Source organism: Ranitomeya variabilis, chromosome 7 (assembly GCF_051348905.1).
Source record: "Ranitomeya variabilis isolate aRanVar5 chromosome 7, aRanVar5.hap1, whole genome shotgun sequence".
Lineage (NCBI taxonomy): Eukaryota > Metazoa > Chordata > Amphibia > Anura > Dendrobatidae > Ranitomeya > Ranitomeya variabilis.
This window is the reverse complement of record NC_135238.1, coordinates 24,141,398-24,166,059: the sequence shown is the minus strand read 5'-3', so window position 1 is coordinate 24,166,059 and position 24,662 is coordinate 24,141,398. Positions and strand designations below refer to the sequence as shown.

Sequence of the window (24,662 nt, the reverse complement as noted above, 5' to 3'; positions counted from 1 at the left end):
GGGTCTTATTGGACAGATGCTCTTCCAATTGACCCATCCATAGGTACATAGACCGAGCTACCGAAGTAGCTGCTATGTTGGTTTTAATTAGAGCCGCGGAAGATTCCTAGGCTCTCTTTAACAGTATGTCGGCTTTCCTATTCATTGGATCGAGCAGGTTTGACGAGTCCTCAAATGGTATGGCTGTCTTTTTGGCTACTTTTGCCACCGGAACATCTACTTTGGGTATTTCTTCCCATAATCTTACGTCTTCAGGCTGAAATGGTAGACGAGCTTTGAAGTCCTTAGACAATACCAGCCGACGTTCCGCCTCTTTCCACTCCTCCAGTATCATGGCCTTAATATGCTCGCTAACCGGGAAGACTGTCTGCCGACATGACATAAGTCCCCCAAACATCAGGTCCTGCCTGGATTGTGGCTTAGATGTCTCTTCTAACTGCATTGTGCATCGCACAGCCTGCACAAGATCATTCGTCTCTTCCGCCTGGAAGAGGTATTTCCTTTGGTGGTCCTGGCTGCCTGAAGGAAGCTCTCCCTCTTCTTCTGAGACGAAGTCTTCTGAGTCAAACTTGTCTTCAGAAGTAAACTCCGGCTCTCTTAAGTATCGCTCCCGTCTGGCTCTCTTGCGGCTGGGAATAGGGCTGGATTTTTGCACCATGCTAGACAAAGAAGCCTGCACTTCTACACGTATAAGGGACCTCATCTCAGACAGCAGTGCGGGTTGTTCGTCCCTCATGACCTTAGATGTGCAATCTGCACACAAGGTTTTCCCATGGGAGTCTGGAAGCTTCGCATTACAAATAGGGCATCTACTGGATTTTCCAGAGGCCTTGCCGGATCTCTTAGCTTGACCAGAGGGGGCAGCGGGGGTTCCCTTATCCTTAAATGACATAAGATAGGGATAAGCACTGGGGTAAGCCTGCTCCTGCCAGCAGATAGGGGAGTCTGCGCTATGCGCACTTACCCCCTCCTCGACTGGCATGCTCGCTTCCATGATGAAGGTAGCAGGTCCCCGCAGCTCGCAGTGCCGGATCAGGAACGCTTCAGCCGCTATGCGATCCACGCTGGAACGCACACGCTTCCCCCACACATACAGCGTTACTGGAAGTGACGGTAACGGATGCCGCGAAACCGGAAGTGACGTGGTCCCTGGGAACTTCCGTCTGGAGACGCCGTTCTGGACACCACGCTGCTCTGGAAGCCTGCAGACTGCGTGGATGGCGTCCGCAGCCGAGAGCCTCCCACCGGGAGGAGCGGCTGCCACCAGGAGCCTCGTCCCACTCCTGGTCTTTGGAGCAGAGGGACCCCCCTCTGGAGGGTTTCTGCCCTGAGCCTCTTGACAGGGGGAAGGGTATTGGCAAGCCGCACGATCCCCCTGAGCTCCGGTAAGCTTTGTGCAGCTATCTCGTGCGTCCCTTCCTTGCAGGGACAGGAAAAACACTGATGACTGGGGGTGGGACATGACCTTTTAAACTCTCGTGTGTTTCCTGTCCCTGCAAGGGGAGGAGGACGTCCTCCAGGGTGCTGTCAGGAGGGACGTCCTGGAAAATAAAAATTCTTTTTTTTACCACCAAAATTATTTTTTAGCCCCCAGTTTTGTATTTTCCCAAGGGTAACAGGAGAAATTGGACTCCAAAAGTTGTTGTCCAATTTGTCCTGAGTACGCTGATACCCAATATGTGGGGGGGGGGGGACACTACCGTTTAGGCACATGGCAGAGCTCGGAAGGGAAGGCGCGCCGTTTCGAATGCAGACTTAGATGAATTGGTCTGCAGGCGTCACGTTGCATTTGCAGAGCCCCTGATGTACCTAAACATTGAAACCCCCCAAAAGTGACCCCATATTGGAAACTAGACCCCCCAAGGAACTTATCTAGATGTATTGTGAGAACTTTGAACCTCCAAGTGTTTCACTACAGTTTATAACACAGAGCCGTGAAAATAAAAAATCCTTTTTTTTTTTTCCACAAAAATTATTTTTTAGCCCCCGGTTTTGTATTTTGCCAAGGCTAATAGGAGAAATTAGACCCCAAAGTTGTTGTCCAATTTGTCCTGAGTACCCTGATACCCCATATGTTGGGGTAAACCCCTGTTTGGGCGCACGGGAGAGCTCGGAAGGGAAGGAGCACTGTTTTACATTTTCAATGCAGAATTGGCTGGAATTGAGATCGGATACCATGTCGTGTTTGGAGAGCCCCTGATGTGCCTAAACAGTGGAAACCCCCCTAATTCTAACTGAAACCCTAACCCAAACACACCCCTAACCCTAATCCCAACCATAACCCTAACCACACCCCTAACCCTAATCCCAACCGTAAATGTAATCTGTTATGACCTGGTGGTTACGGAGCAGCACCGATATGACCTGGTGGGTAAAACAAATCATGGACAAGCTCTGAGGAGGTGGTAGCTTTACTGACCGCAATCCCTACTCCTAGCACCAACACTAGAAATAGCCGTGGAGTGTTCCTGACTCTCCCTAGACACCTCGTCACAGCCTAAGAACTAACTACCCCTGAAGATGGAAACGGAAAACTATCTCACCTCAGAGAAACTCCCCAAAAAGGAAAGATAGCCCCCCACAAATATTGACGGTGAGTGGAGAGGGAAATGACAAACACAGAAATGAAAATAGATTTTAGCAAAGGAGGCCAATACTATCTAAATAGACAGAAATAGAAAAGGATACTGTGCGGTCAGTATTAAAAAACTAAAAATCCACGCAGAGTTTACAAAAATAGTCTCCACACCGACTCACGGTGTGGAGGAGCAAATCTGCTACCCCAGAGCTTCCAACTAGCCTGAATATTTCATAATGGCAAGCTGGACAAAAAGAGACATAACTTAAACCTGAACAGAAGGTCAAAAGCAAGGAACAACCCAAGAACTAGCAGAACTTATCTTAAGCTGAAATGGACTGGCCAACAGAGAACTTCCAGGAGAGGACTGAATCCAACCAGAAAAACATTGACAGCTGGCATGGACTACAGACCAGAGCCAAGTTAAATAGCAAGGCCAGGGAACCGATTAGTGAAAGCAGCTGCTAAGTTCCACTCGAAACCACCAAAGGGAGCCCAAGGGCAGTACTCCCAAAAATACCATTCATAACCACAGGATGGAGCCCAAGAACGGAATTCACAACAGTACCCCCCCTTGAGGAGGGGTCACCGAACCCTCACCAGAGCCCCCAGGCCGATCGGGACGAGCCAGATGAAAAGCACGAACCAAATCGGCAGCATGGACATCGGAGGCAAAAACCCAAGAATTATCCTCCTGGCCATAACCCTTCCACTTGACCAGATACTGAAGTTTCCGCCTCGAAAGACGAGAATCCAAAATCTTCTCCACCACATATTCCAACTCCCCCTCCACCAACACCGGAGCAGGAGGGTCAACGGAGGGGACCATGGGCACCACATATCTCCGCAACAAAGATCTATGGAACACATTATGAATGGAAAAGGAAGCTGGAAGGGCCAAACGAAAAGACACCGGATTGATAATTTCCGAAATCCTATAAGGACCAATAAAACGAGGCTTGAACCTAGGGGAAGAAACCTTCATAGGAACATGACGAGAAGACAACCAGACCAAATCCCCAACACGAAGCCGGGGACCAACGCACCGACGGCGGTTAGAAAAACGTTGAGCCTTTTCCTGAAACAACGTTAAATTGTCCACCACATGAGTCCAAATCCGCTGCAACCTGTCCACCACAGAATCCACACCAGGACAGTCCGAAGGCTCAACCTGCCCCGAAGAAAAACGAGGATGAAAACCGAAGTTACAAAAAAAAGGCAAAACCAAGGTAGCCGAACTAGCCCGATTATTAAGGGCAAACTCGGCCAGCGGCAAGAAGGCCACCCAATCATCCTGATCAGCAGACACAAAGCATCTCAAATAGGTTTCCAAGGTCTGATTGGTTCGCTCCGTCTGTCCATTTGTCTGAGGATGAAATGCCGAGGAAAAAGACAAATTAATGCCCATTCTAGCACAAAAGGACCGCCAAAACCTAGAAACAAACTGGGTACCTCTGTCAGACACAATATTCTCCGGAATGCCATGCAAACGAACCACATGCTGAAAAAATAATGGAACCAAATCAGAGGAGGAAGGCAACTTAGGCAAAGGTACCAAGTGGACCATCTTAGAAAACCGGTCACAGACCACCCAGATGACAGACATCTTCTGAGAAACAGGAAGATCAGAAATAAAATCCATGGAAATATGCGTCCAGGGCTTCTCAGGGATAGGCAAAGGCAAAAGCAACCCACTAGCACGAGAACAGCAGGGCTTAGCCCGGGCACAGGTCCCACAGGACTGCACAAAGGAACGCACATCCCGTGACAAAGAAGGCCACCAAAAGGACCTGGCAACCAAATCTCTGGTACCAAAAATCCCAGGATGACCAGCCAATACAGAACAATGAATCTCAGAAATTACCTTACTAGTCCATCTATCAGGAACAAACAGTTTCCCCACAGGACAGCGGTCGGATCTATCAGCCTGAAACTCCTGAAGCACCCGCCGCAAATCAGGGGAGATAGCAGAAAGAATCACCCCCTCCTTGAGAATACCAGCCGGCTCAAGGACTCCCGGAGAATCAGGCAAAAAACTCCTAGACAGGGCATCAGCCTTCACATTCTTAGATCCCGGAAGATACGAGACCACAAAATCAAAACGGGAGAAAAACAAAGACCATCGAGCCTGTCTAGGATTCAACCGCTTGGCAGACTCAAGGTAAATCAGATTCTTATGATCGGTCAAGACCACAACACGATGCTTAGCTCCCTCAAGCCAATGTCGCCACTCTTCAAATGCCCACTTCATAGCCAACAACTCCCGATTGCCGACATCATAATTACGCTCAGCAGGCGAAAACTTTCTGGAGAAGAAAGCACACGGTTTCATCACAGAGCCATCAGAACTTCTCTGAGACAAAACAGCTCCTGCCCCAATCTCAGAAGCGTCAACCTCAACCTGAAAAGGGAGAGAAACATCTGGCTGACGCAACACAGGGGCAGAAGTAAAACGACGCTTAAGCTCCTGAAAGGCCTCCACAGCCGCAGAGGACCAATTCACCACATCAGCACCTTTCTTGGTCAAATCGGTCAGAGGTTTAACCACAGTAGAAAAATTAGCAATGAAGCGGCGATAAAAATTAGCAAAGCCCAAAAATTTCTGAAGGCTCTTCCCAGACGTGGGTTGAGTCCAATCATAAATAGCCTGGACCTTAACAGGGTCCATTTCAATAGCTGAGGGAGAAAAAAATGAAACCCAAAAAAGAAACCTTCTGAACTCTAAAAAGGCACTTAGACCCCTTCACAAACAATGCATTAGCACGAAGGATCTGAAATACCATCCTGACCTGCTTCACATGAGACTCCCAATCATCGGAAAAATACAAAATATCATCCAAATATACAATCATGAATTTATCCAGATACTCCCGGAAAATATCATGCATAAAGAACTGAAACACAGATGGAGCATTAGAGAGCCCGAAAGGCATCACAAGATATTCAAAATGGCCTTCGGGCGTATTAAATGCTGTTTTCCATTCATCACCCTGTTTAATGCGGACAAGATTATACGCCCCTCGAAGGTCAATCTTGGTAAACCAGCTAGCCCCTTTAATCCGAGCAAACAAATCAGAAAGCAAAGGCAAAGGGTACTGGAATTTGACCGTGATCTTATTGAGAAGGCGATAATCTATACAGGGCCTCAAGGAGCCATCCTTCTTGACAACAAAAAAGAACCCCGCTCCCAACGGTGACGAAGACGGGCGAATATGCCCTTTCTCTAAGGACTCCTTTACATAACTCCGCATAGCGGCATGCTCTGTGTTGTGAAATTGGATTCTGGGCTCCCCCGGTGGCCACTTGTGGAATTTAACTTGTGTGCATCATCCCCTCTGTTCACCTGCTCCTATCAGGATGTGGGAGTCGCTATATAACCTTGCTCCTCTGTCAGTTTCATGCCGGTCAACAATGTAATCAGTAGCCTTTCTGTGCATGTTCCTGCTACTAGACAACTCCCAGCTAAGTTGGACTTTTGTCCTTGTGTGTTTTTGCATTTTGTTCCTGTTCACAGCTGCTGTTTCGTTACTGTGTCTGGAAAGCTCTTGTGAGCGGAAATTGCCACTCTGGTGTTATGAGTTAATGCTAGAGTCTTAAAGTAATTTCTGGATGGTGTTTTGATAGGGTTTTCTGCTGACCATGAAAGTGCCCTTTCTGTCTTCATGCTATCTAGTAAGCGGACCTCGATTTTGCTAAACCTATTTTCATACTACGTTTGTCATTTCATCTTAAATCACCGCCAATATATGTGGGGGCCTCTGTCTGCCTTTTGGGAAAATTTCTCTAGAGGTGAGCCAGGACTGTCTTTTCCTCTGCTAGGATTAGGTAGTTCTCCGGCTGGCGCTGGGCATCTAGGGATAAAAAAAACGTAGGCATGCTACCCGGCCACTTCTAGTTGTGCGGCAGGTTTAGTTCATGGTCAGTATAGTTTCCATCTTCCAAGAGCTAGTTCTCATATATGCTGGGCTATGTTCTCTCGCCATTGAGAATCATGACAGTTTGACCGGACAAAAAAAGGGTTAAATTACTGGCTGAGAAAGGAGAGAAAAAAGAAGTCTGCTACAATTTTTTTTTTTTTTTTTTCCCTCTAGTTCTGAGTGTGCTCTTAATTGAATCTCTTGCTAGTCTGCCTATACTGCAGCCTTCCTCTCTTCCTCTCCTTCTAATCCTTGAATGGCTCTGTGTTCACCTGTTTCAAATGGATCTTCAGAGTGTAGCTACAGGTTTGAATAATCTCGCCACAAAGGTACAAAATTTGCAAGATTTTGTTGTTCATGCACCTATGTCTGAGCCTAGAATTCCTTTGCCTGAATTCTTCTCGGGGAATAGATCTCACTTTCAAAATTTTAAAAATAATTGCAAATTGTTTTTGTCCCTGAAGTCTCGCTCTGCCGGAGACCCTGCACAGCAGGTCAGGATTGTAATTTCCTTGCTCCGGGGCGACCCTCAAGACTGGGCTTTTGCATTGGCACCAGGGGATCCTGCGTTGCTCAATGTGGATGCGTTTTTTCTGGCCTTGGGGTTGCTTTATGAGGAACCTCATTTAGAGCTTCAGGCGGAAAAGGCCTTGATGTCCTTGTCTCAGGGGCAAGATGAAGCTGAAATATACTGCCAAAAATTCCGCAAATGGTCTGTGCTTACTCAGTGGAATGAGTGCGCCCTGGCGGCGATTTTCAGAGAAGGTCTCTCTGATGCCATTAAGGATGTTATGGTGGGGTTCCCTGTGCCTGCGAGTCTGAATGAGTCCATGACGATGGCTATTCAGATCGATAGGCGTCTGCGGGAGCGCAAACCTGTGCACCATTTGGCGGTGTCTACTGAGAAAACGCCAGAAAATATGCAATGTGATAGAATTCTGTCCAGAAGCGAGCGGCAGAATTTTAGACGAAAAAATGGGTTGTGCTTCTATTGTGGTGATTCAACTCATGTTATATCAGCATGCTTTAAGCGTACTAAGAAGCCTGACAAGTCTGTTTCAATTAGCACTTTACAGTCTAAGTTTATTCTATCTGTGACCCTGATTTGTTCTTTGTCATCTATTACCGCGGACGCCTATGTCGACTCTGGCGCTGCTTTGAGTCTTATGGATTGGTCCTTTGCCAAACGCTGTGGTTATGATTTGGAGCCATTGGAGGCTCCGATACCTCTGAAAGGGATTGACTCCACCCCATTGGCTAGTAATAAACCACAATACTGGACACAAGTGACTATGCGTGTTAATCCGGATCACCAGGAGGTTATTCGCTTTCTGGTGCTGTATAATCTACATGATGTTTTGGTGCTGGGATTGCCATGGCTGCAATCTCATAACCCAGTCCTCGACTGGAGAGCTATGTCTGTGTTAAGCTGGGGATGTAAAGGAACTCATGGGGACGTACCTTTGGTTTCCATTTCATCATCTATTCCCTCTGAGATTCCTGAATTCTTGTCTGACTTTCGTGACGTTTTTGAAGAACCCAAGGTTGGTTCACTACCTCCGCACCGGGAGTGCGATTGTGCCATAGACTTGATTCCGGGTAGTAAATACCCTAAGGGTCGTTTATTTAATCTGTCTGTGCCTGAACACGCGGCTATGCGAGAATATATAAAGGAGTCCTTGGAAAAGGGACATATTCGTCCTTCGTCATCTCCCTTAGGAGCCGGTTTTTTCTTTGTGTCTAAGAAAGACGGCTCTTTGAGGCCGTGTATTGATTATCGACTTTTGAATAAAATCACGGTTAAATATCAATATCCGTTACCACTGCTTACTGATTTGTTTGCTCGTATAAAGGGGGCCAAGTGGTTCTCTAAGATTGATCTCCGTGGGGCGTATAATTTGGTGCGAATCAAGCAGGGGGATGAGTGGAAAACCGCATTTAATACGCCCGAGGGCCATTTTGAGTATTTGGTGATGCCTTTTGGTCTTTCAAATGCCCCTTCAGTCTTCCAGTCCTTTATGCATGACATTTTCCGCGATTATTTGGATAAATTTATGATTGTGTATCTGGATGATATTCTGATTTTTTCGGATGACTGGGACTCTCATGTCCAGCAGGTCAGGAGGGTTTTTCAGGTTTTGCGGTCTAATTCCTTGTGTGTGAAGGGTTCTAAGTGTGTTTTTGGGGTTCAGAAGATTTCCTTCTTGGGATACATTTTTTCCCCCTCTTCCATCGAGATGGATCCTGTCAAGGTTCAGGCTATTGGTGATTGGACGCAACCCTCTTCTCTTAAGAGTCTTCAGAAATTTTTGGGCTTTGCTAACTTTTATCGTCGATTTATTGCTGGTTTTTCTGATGTTGTAAAACCATTGACTGATTTGACTAAGAAGGGTGCTGATGTTGCTGATTGGTCCCCTGATGCTGTGGAGGCCTTTCGGGAGCTCAAGCGCCGCTTTTCTTCCGCCCCAGTGTTGCGTCAGCCTGATGTTGCTCTTCCTTTTCAGGTTGAGGTCGACGCTTCTGAAATCGGAGCTGGGGCGGTGTTGTCGCAGAGAAGTTCCGACTGCTCCGTGATGAGACCTTGTGCTTTTTTTTCCCGTAAATTTTCGCCCGCCGAGCGGAATTATGATATTGGGAATCGGGAGCTTTTGGCCATGAAGTGGGCTTTTGAGGAGTGGCGTCACTGGCTTGAGGGGGCCAGACATCAGGTGGTGGTATTGACTGACCACAAAAATTTAATTTACCTTGAGTCTGCCAGGCGCCTGAATCCTAGACAAGCGCGCTGGTCGTTGTTTTTCTCTCGGTTTAATTTTGTGGTGTCTTACCTACCGGGTTCTAAGAATGTTAAGGCGGATGCCCTTTCTAGGAGTTTTGAGCCTGACTCCCCTGGTAATTCTGAGCCCACAGGTATCCTTAAAGATGGAGTGATATTGTCTGCCGTTTCTCCAGACCTGCGGCGGGCCTTGCAGGAGTTTCAGGCGGATAGACCTGATCGTTGCCCACCTGGTAGACTGTTTGTTCCTGATGATTGGACCAGTAGAGTCATCTCTGAGGTTCATTCTTCTGCGTTGGCAGGTCATCCTGGAATCTTTGGTACCAGGGATTTGGTGGCAAGGTCCTTCTGGTGGCCTTCCCTGTCACGAGATGTGCGAGGCTTTGTGCTGTCTTGTGACGTTTGTGCTCGGGCCAAGCCTTGTTGTTCTCGGGCTAGTGGATTGTTGTTACCCTTGCCTATCCCGAAGAGGCCTTGGACGCACATCTCGATGGATTTTATTTCGGATCTGCCTGTTTCTCAGAAGATGTCTGTCATCTGGGTGGTGTGTGACCGTTTCTCTAAGATGGTCCATCTGGTTCCCTTGCCTAAGTTGCCTTCTTCTTCCGAGTTGGTTCCTCTGTTTTTTCAAAATGTTGTTCGTTTGCATGGTATTCCGGAGAATATCGTTTCTGACAGAGGGACCCAATTCGTGTCTAGATTTTGGCGGGCATTCTGTGCTAGGATGGGCATAGATTTGTCTTTTTCGTCTGCTTTCCATCCTCAGACTAATGGCCAGACCGAGCGGACTAATCAGACCTTGGAGACATATTTGAGGTGTTTTGTGTCTGCGGATCAGGATGATTGGGTTGCTTTTTTGCCTTTGGCGGAGTTCGCCCTCAATAATCGGGCCAGCTCTGCCACCTTGGTGTCCCCGTTTTTCTGTAATTCGGGGTTTCATCCTCGATTTTCCTCCGGTCAAGTGGAATCTTCGGATTGTCCTGGAGTGGATGCTGTGGTGGAGAGGTTGCATCAGATTTGGGGGCAGGTGGTGGACAATTTGAAGTTGTCCCAGGAGAAGACTCAGCTTTTTGCCAACCGCCGTCGTCGTGTTGGTCCTCGGCTTTGTGTTGGGGACTTGGTGTGGTTGTCTTCTCGTTTTGTCCCTATGAGGGTTTCTTCTCCTAAGTTTAAGCCTCGGTTCATCGGCCCGTACAAGATATTGGAGATTCTTAACCCTGTGTCCTTCCGTTTGGACCTCCCTGCATCCTTTTCGATTCATAATGTTTTTCATCGGTCATTGTTGCGCAGGTATGAGGTACCAGCTGTGCCTTCCGTTGAGCCTCCTGCTCCGGTGTTGGTTGAGGGTGAGTTGGAGTACGTTGTGGAAAAGATCTTGGACTCTCGTGTTTCCAGACGGAAACTCCAGTATCTGGTCAAATGGAAGGGATACGGTCAGGAGGATAATTCTTGGGTCACTGCCTCTGATGTTCATGCCTCCGATCTTGTCCGTGCCTTTCATAGGGCTCATCCTGATCGCCCTGGTGGTTCTGGTGAGGGTTCGGTGCCCCCTCCTTGAGGGGGGGGTACTGTTGTGAAATTGGATTCTGGGCTCCCCCGGTGGCCACTTGTGGAATTTAACTTGTGTGCATCATCCCCTCTGTTCACCTGCTCCTATCAGGATGTGGGAGTCGCTATATAACCTTGCTCCTCTGTCAGTTTCATGCCGGTCAACAATGTAATCAGTAGCCTTTCTGTGCATGTTCCTGCTACTAGACAACTCCCAGCTAAGTTGGACTTTTGTCCTTGTGTGTTTTTGCATTTTGTTCCTGTTCACAGCTGCTGTTTCGTTACTGTGTCTGGAAAGCTCTTGTGAGCGGAAATTGCCACTCTGGTGTTATGAGTTAATGCTAGAGTCTTAAAGTAATTTCTGGATGGTGTTTTGATAGGGTTTTCTGCTGACCATGAAAGTGCCCTTTCTGTCTTCATGCTATCTAGTAAGCGGACCTCGATTTTGCTAAACCTATTTTCATACTACGTTTGTCATTTCATCTTAAATCACCGCCAATATATGTGGGGGCCTCTGTCTGCCTTTTGGGAAAATTTCTCTAGAGGTGAGCCAGGACTGTCTTTTCCTCTGCTAGGATTAGGTAGTTCTCCGGCTGGCGCTGGGCATCTAGGGATAAAAAAAACGTAGGCATGCTACCCGGCCACTTCTAGTTGTGCGGCAGGTTTAGTTCATGGTCAGTATAGTTTCCATCTTCCAAGAGCTAGTTCTCATATATGCTGGGCTATGTTCTCTCGCCATTGAGAATCATGACAGCTCTGGCACAGACAGATTAAAAAGTCGTCCCTTAGGGAATTTACAGCCAGGAATCAAATTAATAGCGCAATCACAGTCCCTATGAGGAGGCAGGGAACTGGACTTGGGCTCCTCAAATATATCCTGGAAATCCGACAAAAACTCAGGAACTTCAGAAGAAGGAGACGAGGAAATTGACATCAGAGGAATGTCACTATGTATCCCTTGACAACCCCAACTAGTCACAGACATAGATTTCCAATCCAGCAGTGGATTATGTACCTGTAACCATGGAAAACCCAGCACAACACAATCATGCAAATTATGCAACACCAAAAAGCGAATATTTTCCTGATGAGCTGGAGCCATGTTCATGGTTAACTGTGTCCAGTACTGAGGTTTATTCTTGGCCAATGGCGTAGCATCAATCCACCTCAAGGGAATAGGGCTCTGCAAAGGCTCCAAGGAAAAACCACAGCGCTTGGCAAATTCTAGGTCCATTAAGTTCAGGGCAGCGCCAGAATCCACAAATGCCATTACAGAAAAGGACGAAATGAGCAAATCAGGGTAATAGACAAGAGAAATTTAGGCTGTACAGTACTGATGGTAACCGACCTAGCAACCCTCTTAGTACGCTTCGGGCAGTCAGAGATAGCATGAGTTGCGTCACCACAGTAAAAACATAGCCCATTCTGACGTCTGAACTCCTGCCGTTCTGCTCTAGTCAAAATCCTATCACATTGCATAGGCTCAGGACTCTGCCCAGAAGACACCGCCATTTGGTGCACCACCTTACGCTCACGCAGGCGCCGATCAATCTGAATGGCCAGAGACATTGATTCGTTCAAACCAGCAGGCGTGGGGAACCCCACCATAACATCTTTAAGGGCTTCAGAAAGACCCTTTCTGAAAATAGCTGCCAGGGCATCCTCATTCCATTTTGTAAGCACAGACCACTTTCTAAATTTCTGACAATATATTTCTGCTGCTTCCTGACCCTGACACAGAGCCAGCAGGATTTTTTCTGCCTGATCCACAGAATTAGGTTCGTCATAAAGCAGTCCAAGTGCTTGAAAAAATACATCTACATTGAGCAATGCAGGATTCCCTGGCTCAAGGGAGAATGCCCAGTCCTGCGGGTCTCCACGTAGCAGAGAAATAACAATCTTCACCTGCTGAATGGGGTCACCAGAGGAACGGGGTCTCAGAGCAAAAAACAATCTGCAATTATTTTTAAAGTTCAAAAACTTAGATCTATCCCCAGAAAACAAATCAGGGATAGGAATTCTAGGCTCAGAAACAGGAGTTTGAATAACATAATCTTGGATACTCTGTACCCTTGCAGCGAGATGATCGATACGCGAAGACAGACCCTGAACCTCCATATCAGCACCAAACTCCTGAACCATCCAAAGATCAAGGGGGAAAAAAAAAGACAAAACAAGCTACAAAGAAAAAAAAAAATGACTCAGAACTTTCTTTTTCCTCTTTTGAGATGCATTTAACACATTGCGGGCCAGCTGTACTGTTATGACCTGGTGGTTACGGAGCAGCACCGATATGACCTGGTGGGTAAAACAAATCATGGACAAGCTCTGAGGAGGTGGTAGCTTTACTGACCGCAATCCCTACTCCTAGCACCAACACTAGAAATAGCCGTGGAGTGTTCCTGACTCTCCCTAGACACTTCGTCACAGCCTAAGAACTAACTACCCCTGAAGATGGAAACGGAAAACTATCTCACCTCAGAGAAACTCCCCAAAAAGGAAAGATAGCCCCCCACAAATATTGACGGTGAGTGGAGAGGGAAATGACAAACACAGAAATGAAAATAGATTTTAGCAAAGGAGGCCAATACTATCTAAATAGACAGAAATAGAAAAGGATACTGTGCGGTCAGTATTAAAAAACTAAAAATCCACGCAGAGTTTACAAAAATAGTCTCCACACCGACTCACGGTGCGGAGGAGCAAATCTGCTACCCCAGAGCTTCCAACTAGCCTGAATATTTCATAATGGCAAGCTGGACAAAAAGAGACATAACTTAAACCTGAACAGAAGGTCAAAAGCAAGGAACAACCCAAGAACTAGCAGAACTTATCTTAAGCTGAAATGGACTGGCCAACAGAGAACTTCCAGGAGAGGACTGAATCCAACCAGAAAAACATTGACAGCTGGCATGGACTACAGACCAGAGCCAAGTTAAATAGCAAGGCCAGGGAACCGATTAGTGAAAGCAGCTGCTAAGTTCCACTCCAAACCACCAGAGGGAGCCCAAGGGCAGAACTCCCAAAAATACCATTCATAACCACAGGATGGAGCCCAAGAACGGAATTCACAACAGTAATCCAAACCCTAACTTTAGCCCCAACCCTAACCCTAATGGGAACATGGAAATACATTTTTTTAAATTTTATTACTTTTCCCTAACTAAGGGGGCGATGAAAGGGGATTTGATTCACTTTTATAGCATTTCTTTAGCGGATTTTTATGACTGGCAGCCGTCACACACTAAAAGACGCTTTTTATTGCAAAAAATAGTTTTTGCGTCTCCACATTTTGAGAGCTATAATTTTTCCATATTTTGGTCCACAGAGTCATGTGAGGTCTTGTTTTTTGCTGGACGAGTTGACGTTTTTATTGGTACCATTTTCGGGCACGTGACATTTTTTGATCGCTTTTTATTCTGATTTTTGTGAGGTAGAATGAACAAAAAACAGCTATTCGTGAATTTCTTTTGGGGGGCGCGCTAATACCGTTCCACGTTTGGTAAAATTGATAAAGCAGTTTTATTCTTCGGGTCAAAACGAATACAGCAATACCTCATTTATATCATTTTTTTATGTTTTACCGCTTTTATACGATAAAAACTATTTTATATAAAAAATAATTATTTTTGCATCGCTTTATTCTGAGGACTATAACTTTTATTTTTTCGTTGATGACACTGTATGGCGGCTCGTTTTTTGCGGGACAAGATGACGTTTTCAGCGATACCATGGTTATTTATATCTGTCTTTTTGATCGTGTGTTATTCCACTTTTTGTTTGGCAGTATGATAACATGTGAGTTTTTGCAAGCCACCTCCCTACAGTACCCGGAAGGCCCCCCGCGGCCATTTTGGATCCGGGCCTGCAGGGAGGAGGAGGTATGAGTCCTTAGTAGCAACGCGATCACATCGCGTTGCTCCGAGGGTCTCAGGGAAGCACGCAGGGAGCCCCCTTCCTGCGCGATGCTTCCCTATGCCGCCGGAACGCTGCGATCATCTTTGATCGCAGTGTGCCAGGGGTTAATGTGCCAGGAGCAGTCTGTGACTGCTCCTGGCACATAGTGCCAGATGTCAGCTGTGATAGTCAGCTGACACCCTGATCCCCCCTTGAGTGCGGCTGATTGGTGATGACGTACTATCCCGTCGGTGGTCATACGGGCCCATACCACCTCAACGGGATGGTATGTCATATGTCAGAAAGGGGTTAAGGGCACACTAGACAATACACTATATATACACAATGGTTAAACATATGTAATGGTCAGATATGCAAATACAATAGTAATAGGACAAAGGGAATAAACAGAACATATAGTCAGTTACCAGTTATATGAAAGGCCTGGCTTGCGGGTGAGGGGCTGCCACACAGCAGGCTTGTTGTTTCCTCTGTGCGTGACTTGTCTGTTGAGGGCAGAGCAAAGTACTGCAGTGGAAAGGCGCCAGTAAAGGTCAGAGAGGCCCGGAGCGTGAATACAAGAAGACGTCATCTTAAGAAGATGGGAAATCCCAGACCGGACCGCGAATTCCATCGGACCAGAACCGGACCGGGACCGCCCCTGGGTGAGTATAATTTAACCTCTTTTTCTCATCTTTCAGGTTACATCGGGGGCTTAGATGAGCCCCTGATGCCGGTGGGCTTAGCTCACCTTCGATTTTGGGGGTGACAGGTTCCCTTTAATGAACTGTGCGGTCACCTATGGTGACTGGATGGAGTAAGGTCCAGCATGTGTACTGACTGCGAACTAATGATGTGTGTGCTATACGAGTAGAGACATTGATACGTTGTATGGACACCCCCGGGAACTAGTCAAGGGGGACTGGTGGGTGTAGTGTCTGAACTGTGAGTTACAGCCGTATATGTTGGTGCCTATTGTGTTCCACAAAGTGTAATGGACTGTGCATGACCCGGTTTATGACTGTATAATAAACCGCATGGACTGTTTAATAGAGAAAATTGTGCCTGTGTGACTGAATCCCGTTGCTAAGCGAAGTGTCCCCCAATACATTCAGCAAGCGCTATTACACATGGCGTACTGGTGACATTAGCTTAAACACTGAATAATGACCCCACACGGTGTGATGGGCTCCTCACCAGTCCTTACATTTTATAAATGCCAACCACACAGCATAATGCCCCCCACAGTAGTTACTACACTTTAGGATGGGCCCCCCCCCCCACTGTATGAGAACCTCCACAATAGTCCCCACACTTTATAATGGCCTCCCCAATAGCTGCCACGCTGTATAATTGCCCCTACAGTAACCCACAAACTGTATAATGGCAACATAGAAGAATTCAGAAAAATATAACAGAAGGAAACAGCCTTACCAACACCAGTCAGATCACAAATGCACGGGCAGAATGCAGCAGACCCCACTATAAAGGCAGGGGCAGAACATGTGCAAACTGCTGATAAAAATAGCCACTCACACAACAACCAAATATGGAGGCGATGGCAGCCTAGAAGAAAAAGTGCACACAAATGAGGCTGGAGTAGAACGGCAGTCACAGAGGTACGTGTGATGCACACTGTGCGGCTTACAGCCAATTAATAACACCCATAATATTATGTCAGGCGAGCTGTCCAGCACTAGATGAGTGAACCCAAGGACAGACGCCCCAGAACACCCAACCAACAAAAAGGGGCCTGGCTGCATCCTGCAAAAAATGGTAAAAAGTGCAATTTAAGATGAAAAAAAATAATGCATCTGATAAATACAGTGGGGCAAAAAAGTATTTAGTCAGTCAGCAATAGTGCAAGTTCCACCACTTAAAAAGATGAGGCGTCTGTAATTTACATCATAGGTAGACCAACTATGGGAGACAAACTGAGAAAAAAAAATCCAGAAAATCACATTGTCTGTTTTTTTTATCATTTTATTTGCATTTTATGGTGGAAAATAAATATTTTGTCAAAAACAAACAATCAAGATTTCTGGCTCTCACAGACCTGTAACTTCTTCTTTAAGAGTCTCCTCTTTCCTCCACTCATTACCTGTAGTAATGGCACCTGTTTAAACTTGTTATCAGTATAAAAAGACACCTGTGCACACCCTCAAACAGTCTGACTCCAAACTCCACTATGGTGAAGACCAAAGAGCTGTCAAAGGACACCAGAAACAAAATTGTAGCCCTGCACCAGGCTGGGAAGACTGAATCTGCAATAGCCAACCAGCTTGGAGTGAAGAAATCAACAGTGGGAGCAATAATTAGAAAATGGAAGACATACAAGACCACTGATAATCTCCCTCGATCTGGGGCTCCACGCAAAATCCCACCCCGTGGGGTCAGAATGATCACAAGAACGGTGAGCAAAAATCCCAGAACCATGCGGGGGGACCTAGTGAATGAACTGCAGAGAGCTGGGACCAATGTAACAAGGCCTACCATAAGTAACACACTACGCCACCATGGACTCAGATCCTGCAGTGCCAGACGTGTCCCACTGCTTAAGCCAGTACATGTCTGAAGTTTGCTAGAGAGAATTTGGATGATCCAGAGGAGTTTTGGGAGAATGTCCTATGGTCTGATGAACCCAAACTGGAACTGTTTGGTAGAAACACAACTTGTTGTGTTTGGAGGAAAAAAAATACTGAGTTGCATCCATCAAACACCATACCTACTGTAAAGCATGGTGGTGGAAACATCATGCTTTGGGGCTGTTTCTCTGCCAAGGGGCCAGGATGACTGATCCGGGTACATGAAAGAATGAATGGGGCCATGTATCGTGAGATTTTGAGTGCAAACCTCCTTCCATCAGCAAGGGCATTGAAGTTGAAACGTGGCTGGGTCTTTCAACATGACAATGATCCAAAGCACACCGCCAGGGCAACGAAGGAGTGGCTTCGTAAGAAGCATTTCAAGGTCCTGGAGTGGCCTAGCCAGTCTCCAGATCTCAACCCTATAGAAAACCTTTGGAGGGAGTTGAAAGTCCGTGTTGCCAAGCGAAAAGCCAAAAACATCACTGCTCTAGAGGAGATCTGCATGGAGGAATGGGCCAAAATACCAACAACAGTGTGTGGCAACCTTGTGAAGACTTACAGAAAACGTTTGACCTCTGTCATTGCCAACAAAGGATTTATTACAAAGTATTGAGATGAAATTTTGTTTCTGACCAAATACTTATTTTCCACCATAAAATGCAAATAAAATGATAAAAAAACAGACAATGTGATTTTCTGGATTTTTTTTTCTCAGTTTGTCTCCCATAGTTGAGGTCTACCTATGATGTAAATTACAGACGCCTCTCATCTTTTTAAGTGGTGGAACTTGCACTATTGCTGACTGACTAAATACTTTTTTGCCCCACTGTACATTAAATTAAGTATTGGTTGATATTTTGGCAAAAATTAGATAAGCTCAAAATCCAACGCCGAGGATCCTCACACTAATTTCAAAAACAGCAACATAGAAACATTTTTGCAGGATGCAGCCAGGACTGTATTGGGTTGTGAGCTTCAGCAACGTCTCTCTCCCTTCCCTCCTGTCTCTCTCTTCCCTCCTCTCTCTCTCTTCCCTCCTGTCTCTCTCTTCCCTCCTGTCTCTCTCTTCCCTCCTGTCTCTCTCTCCTGTCCTCTGTCTCTCCTTACCTCTTTGTTAGGGACTAGAACGGAGTTGATATTTGGAGGTAATGATGTCACCGGAAGGGGCGGGGCCTCCCTCAGTCCAGTGAAGAGTTGATAACAGGAAGCAGCTTTTTGCTCTTTCTTTCCTTCTTCCTGGTTGACTCTGGCTCCGCCCCTCCCTGTAACCCCGCCCATCCCACGTGACCCCACAATCTGATAGCTGTGAGGCGTCCGGTCTCTGCTGACTGCAGGCTGTGGTGACTCCTGCTGCACGTCAGGGGTCTGCACAGCACCGAGCACCATCTGGCCGGCAGTTTGGTAGGCGCTCAATACATTTATACAGAGGTGTATCTAGGGTTTCTGGCACCCGGGGCAAGAATTCCTCTTGCCCCCCCCAACCAAGGACATATGCGATTTTCATACTTCATCATGTACCCACGAGCCGCTCTCCCTAATGCTCTCAGTGATCAGTGAAAAATAGAAAAGCAGGAAGAGAAGCTCGTAGTCACAGGACCATAAGTATGAAAGTCGCATGTGAGTGAAGTGTCCATGTGACGACTACTGGAACCTGCAGAGCTGAATCCTGACATCGCCAACTTCTGCATTCTCACAACTCATGCACTGCACACTTTTAGGATTCTCCCTTGCCGGTGGACAGACATGTCAGCACAAGTGTGTGATTTGTATACCTCTGGCCACATTCCGACTAGACCTGCCCGGCCTTGCTCAGTTCATTATCATTGAGTGAGGCCACACATGTCTAGTCAGCACGTGACCGCATGTATGTAAATCACCAGCACGAGAGAATCCTGACAGCGTGCAGTGCGCACTGTGAGAACTCAGAAGTCTGCAGTCACAAAGAATGACTGCAGACTCATTAACAAACCTGGACATCCCCTTTAACGCTCCTAACAAATAAAAACATTAGAATTAGTATCACAAATAACATTTACATCCAGGTACCTTATAGATGACGTCGTCTCGAGTCGTTCTCCTTCTTTTCTTCAGCTTGTCCAGATCCCATGATGCGTTTTCTCATCCACAGCTCGTCGATGCAGACTTCCATCTTCTCCGCTCTTTTGCAGAAAATCTCCACATGATGCCCTTAAAGATACAAGTGTTATTAAAGTGCTCCTGAATAAAAATTTGCCCCATCCCCAAATTCTCCCCACACATAATAAATCCCCCTATCCCCACTCAAATTGTCCACACACATATTATTGTCCTTTACCCCACCCCATCATTGCTCTCTTCACCACCTCCATCATTGCCTTCTCCGTCACACCCATCATTGCCCATTTCACCACCTCCAGCATTTCCTCCCCCCAATCCCATCATTGCCCTTTTCACCACATCCATCATTTCCTCCTCTACCACCATCCCCATCATTTTCCATTCCACCACTTCTATCATTTCCTCCTCCCCAACCATCCCCATCATTGCCCTCTCCTCCCCCACCATCCCCATCATTGCACTCTCCCCGTCAGCCCCATCATTGACCTCTCCTCCCCACCATCCCCATCATTGCTCTCTCCCCGTCAGCCCCATCATTGCCCTCTCCTCCCCCACCATCCCCATCATTGCTCTCTCCCCATCAGCCCCATCATTGCCCTCTCCTCCCCCACCATTGCTCTCTCCCTGTCAGCCCCATCATTGCCCTCTCCTCCACCATCCCCATCATTGCTCTCTCCCACCCCTTACACACACACACCATTTACTTTTCTGCACATTCCCCTGCAGCGCACCACACACACACACACACACACACACACACACACACACACACACACACACCCCGGCTGCCCCCCCCCAGATACGCCACTGCATTTATACATGTATACACTTAGGACTCTCTCACCTCACTGTTAATATAGTGATTTCGGTTGCCAAACACAATAATAAAACAGGCCTGGACAGAAATGTTGGTACCAGGGCCAGACTGGGACTAAAATTCAGCCCTGGCATTTGAAGTTACACAGGCCCACTTGTCACATGGTGACTGTATAATATCTTTGTACACTTGTAGGCAGGGCCGGTTTCAGGCAAAGTGGGGCCCTAGGCAAAGTTTAAAATGGGGCCCCAAATGCTAACATATTGCACATCACTAGTGTTGAGCATTCCGATACCGCAAGTATCGGGTATCGGCCGATACTTGCGGGTATCGGAATTCCGATACCGAGATCCGATACTTTTGTGGTATCGGGTATCGGTATCGAAACAACATTAATGTGTAAAATAAAGAATTAAAATAAAAAATATTGCTATACTCACCTCTCCGACGCAGCCTGGACCTCACCGAGGGAACCGGCAGCGTTCTGTGCTTAAAATGCGCGCGTTTACTTCCTTCCGTGACGTCACGGCTTGTGATTGGTCGCGTGCCGCCCATGTGGCCGCGACGCGACCAATCACAGCAAGCCGTGACGTAATTTTCAGGTCCTGGATGCCTAATTCTAGGCATTCAGGATTTTAAAATTACGTTCCGGCTTGTGATTGGTCGCGTCGCGGTCACATGGGCGACGCGACCAATCACAAGCCGTGACGTCACGGGAGGCAGGAAACGCGCGCATTTTAAAATTACGTCACGGCTTGTGATTGGTTGCGTGTCGCCCATGTGACCGCGACGCGACCAATCACAGCAAGCCGTGACGTAATTTCAGGTCCTGAATGCCCGCGACCAATCACAGCAAGCCGTGACGTAATTTCAGGTCCTGAATGCCTATTTCTGCATTCAGGACCTGAAATTACGTCACGGCTTGCTGTGATTGGTCGCGTCGCGGTCACATGGGCGGCACGCAACCAATCACAAGCCGTGACGTAATTTTAAAATGCGCGCGTTTCCTGCCTCCCGTGACGTCACGGCTTGTGATTGGTCGCGTCGCCCATGTGACCGCGACACGACCAATCACAAGCCGGAACGTAATTTTAAAATCCTGAATGCCTAGAATTAGGCATCCAGGACCTGAAAATTACGTCACAGCTTGCTGTGATTGGTCGCGTCGCGGCCACATGGGCGGCACGCGACCAATCACAAGCCGTGACGTCACGGAAGGAAGTAAACGCGTGCATTTTAAGCACAGAACGCTGCCGGTTCCCTCGGTGAGGTCCAGGCTGCGTCGGAGAGGTGAGTATAGCAATATTTTTTATTTTAATTCTTTATTTTACACATTAATATGGATCCCAGGGCCTGAAGGAGAGTTTCCTCTCCTTCAGACCCTGGGAACCATCAGGAATACGTCCGATACTTGAGTCCCATTGACTTGTATTGGTATCGGGTATCGGTATCGGATTAGATCCGATACTTTGCCGGTATCGGCCGATACTTTCCGATACCGATACTTTCAAGTATCGGACGGTATCGCTCAACACTACACATCACACAAAAGCATTTCGGTTGTATTTACAAGCGCTGAGTTCAGGCTGCTAAATGAGTTTGATTGACAATACTAAAGTTGTTCAACACTTGTTTTCCTGGCCTCTTTCCACCAGCTGAGGAATAATGATGAGGCAGAAAGATCACTAATAGATCACTAACAGATCACCATACAGTATCATGTTATCAGCAGCACATCTACAGTTTACACCGGCGATGTACTGCTGAGAACAATGATTTTTGTTGCAGCAAAAACAATCTGAATATGCAGCATTTTACTTGTTTAGTAAAATACACCCCATTATCCCCCATATATTATAATGTGCACCACAGTCCTCCACATAGTATAATACACTCCTCATAGTTATCCATATAGCATAATACACTCCTCATAGTGCTCCATATAATATAATGCCCCGCCATAGTCATCCATGTAGTACAATTCACTTCCCATAGTATAATGCACCCCATAGTTCTTCATATTATAGTATAACGTATTCCCCATAGTCCTCGATACAGTATAATGCAGCCCACATATAGTATAATGCAGCCACCATTTCCAGAGTATAATGCAGCCACTCCACAGAGTATAATGTAACCCCCCATAGAAAATAATGAAGCCCCCCCTCATAGATTAATGCAGCCCCCTCAGGGCTTCCCAAACAGCGTACAGCTCTTTGAAGTTGGAAGAGCTGTGCCAGACGTCTTCCGGCCATCTCCCCTGAAGGATCCTGCCTTCTAAGTGGGCTCCCCAGCCCCAGGCGCTGGCGTCTGTAGTAACCACTATGTAGGGATCGGTAGACCATAACACTCCTTTCCTTAAATTTTCTGGCTCTGTCCACCAGAGGAGAGACCTTCTTACAGGATGTGGTAGTCTTAGAATACTGTCCAGAGAAGACAGGCGCCGGTCCTATTTGGAAAGGATTAATGTCTGCAGTGGTCTTGAATGGAACTGTGCCCATCTTACACACAGAATGCAGGCCGTTATTAGGCCTAGAACTCTCATGGCCATCCTTATTGACACTCTGTGCTCTAATAGGAGCCAGATCTGGTTCTGTATTGCGTCCAGCTTGGACTCGGGTAGGAGGGATATTCTGTTTGTTGAGTCCAGACACACTCCCAGGAAGGTCTTCCTGTGTTCTGGAGTTTGGTCGGATTTCCGCCAATTTATGACCCATCCTAACTCTTCCATCACCGATATGGTTCGGTTCCTGTGGTCTGACAGAATCTCTGGCGTTCTTGCTACCAGGAGGAAGTTGTCGAGATATGGGACTATTATGATCCCCTGGTTTCTCAGGAAAGCAACAATCTCCGATACCAGCTTTGTAAAGATACGAGGTGCTGAGGCAAGTCTGAACGGAAGGCACTGGAACTGGTAGTGACAGGTCCCGGATGGCAGAACTACCGCAAACCTCAGAAGCCTCTGAGATGAAGGGTGGATGGGAACCTGATAATAGGCACTCTTCAGATCGAGGGTGCACATCACGGCATCCTGATCTATGAGGAGGAATGCCAATCGAATGGACTCCATACGGAACCTCTTGTACCTGACCCAGGCATTCAGAGGTTTGAGATTTATCATTGTGCGAGATTCGCCGGATGGTTTTGTTATGGAAAATAGGGAGGAGTAGTGCCCCTGGCCTACTTCTAGTGGCGGTACTGGAACTATGACCTCTGAGGAAAGCCAGGGTGCTGAGGTCTCCTAGGTTTCTCTTCCGGAAACCATTTCATCAGAGGCCGACTCTAGAATAGTATCTAGGGAGGGACCGAATACCCTTGCTCCTGAGAAGGGAATTGAACATAGTTTGGACTTAGAAGCATTATCCCCTGACCAGGATCTCAGCCAGACCGCCCTCCTAGCCGCGTTGGATAGAGAACCACTTCTAGCCGAAAATCTGATTCAGCAGTCATATCGGATAGAAAGGCCGTGGCAGATCTTATTATAGGGAGAGAATTTAGGATTTCAGATCTCGGGTTCTTATTGGACAGATGCTCTTCCAATTGACCCATCCATAGGTACATAGACCGAGCTACCGAAGTAGCTGCTATGTTGGTTTTAATTAGAGCCGCGGAAGATTCCTAGGCTCTCTTTAACAGTATGTCGGCTTTCCTATCCATTGGATCGCGCAGGTTTGACGAGTCCTCAAATGGTATGGCTGTCTTTTTGGCTACTTTTGCCACCGGAACGTCTACTTTGGGTATTTCTTCCCATAATCTTACGTCTTCAGGCTCAAATGGTAGACGAGCCTTGAAGTCCTTAGACAATACCAGCCGACGTTCCACCTCTTTCCACTCCTCCAGTATCATGGCCTTAATATGCTCGCTAACCGGGAAGACTGTCTGCCGACATGACATAAGTCCCCCAAACATCAGGTCCTGCCTGGATTGTGGCTTAGATGTCTCTTCTATCTGCATTGTGCATCGCACAGCCTGCACAACATCATTCGTCTCTTCCGCCTGGAAGAGGTATTTCCTTTGGTGGTCCTGGCTGCCTGAAGGAAGCTCTCCCTCTTCTTCTGAGACGAAGTCTTCGGAGTCAGACTTGTCTTCAGAAGTAAACTCCGGCTCTCTTAAGTCTCGCTCCCGTCTGGCTCTCTTGCGGCTGGGAATAGGGCTGGATTTTTGCACCATGCTAGACAAAGAAGCCTGCACTTCTTCACGTATAAGGCTAGGTTCACATTGCGTTAGGGCAATCCGTTTAGCGCTAGCGCTTGCGGATTGCGCTAACGCAATGTTTTTGTAGGGGCCGCGTTTAGGGGTCGCGCTAACGTCCCCGCTCTCGCAGATCCCCGATCTGCGAGAGCGGGGAACGGACCTCAGGCGCGCCGCGGACGCTGCAAGCAGCGTCCGAGGCGCGCTACAAAAGACCGGCACATCGCTAGCGCGAGCCGAAAAAGGCACGCGCTAG

The 24,662-nt window shown here is 47.2% G+C and overlaps 1 protein-coding gene across 1 annotated transcript in view; it reads right to left on the bottom strand.

The window, feature by feature from the left end:
* The window catches only part of LOC143785575 (uncharacterized), a 59,314-nt gene extending 39,845 nt beyond the window's left edge, over window positions 1-19,469 (bottom strand). The window contains exon 1 of the mRNA XM_077274556.1: window positions 19,348-19,469. The gene's annotated coding sequence lies outside the window, so the exon portion shown is untranslated. The remainder of the gene's footprint in view (window positions 1-19,347) is intronic.
* Between the last annotated feature and the right edge of the window lie 5,193 nt (window positions 19,470-24,662).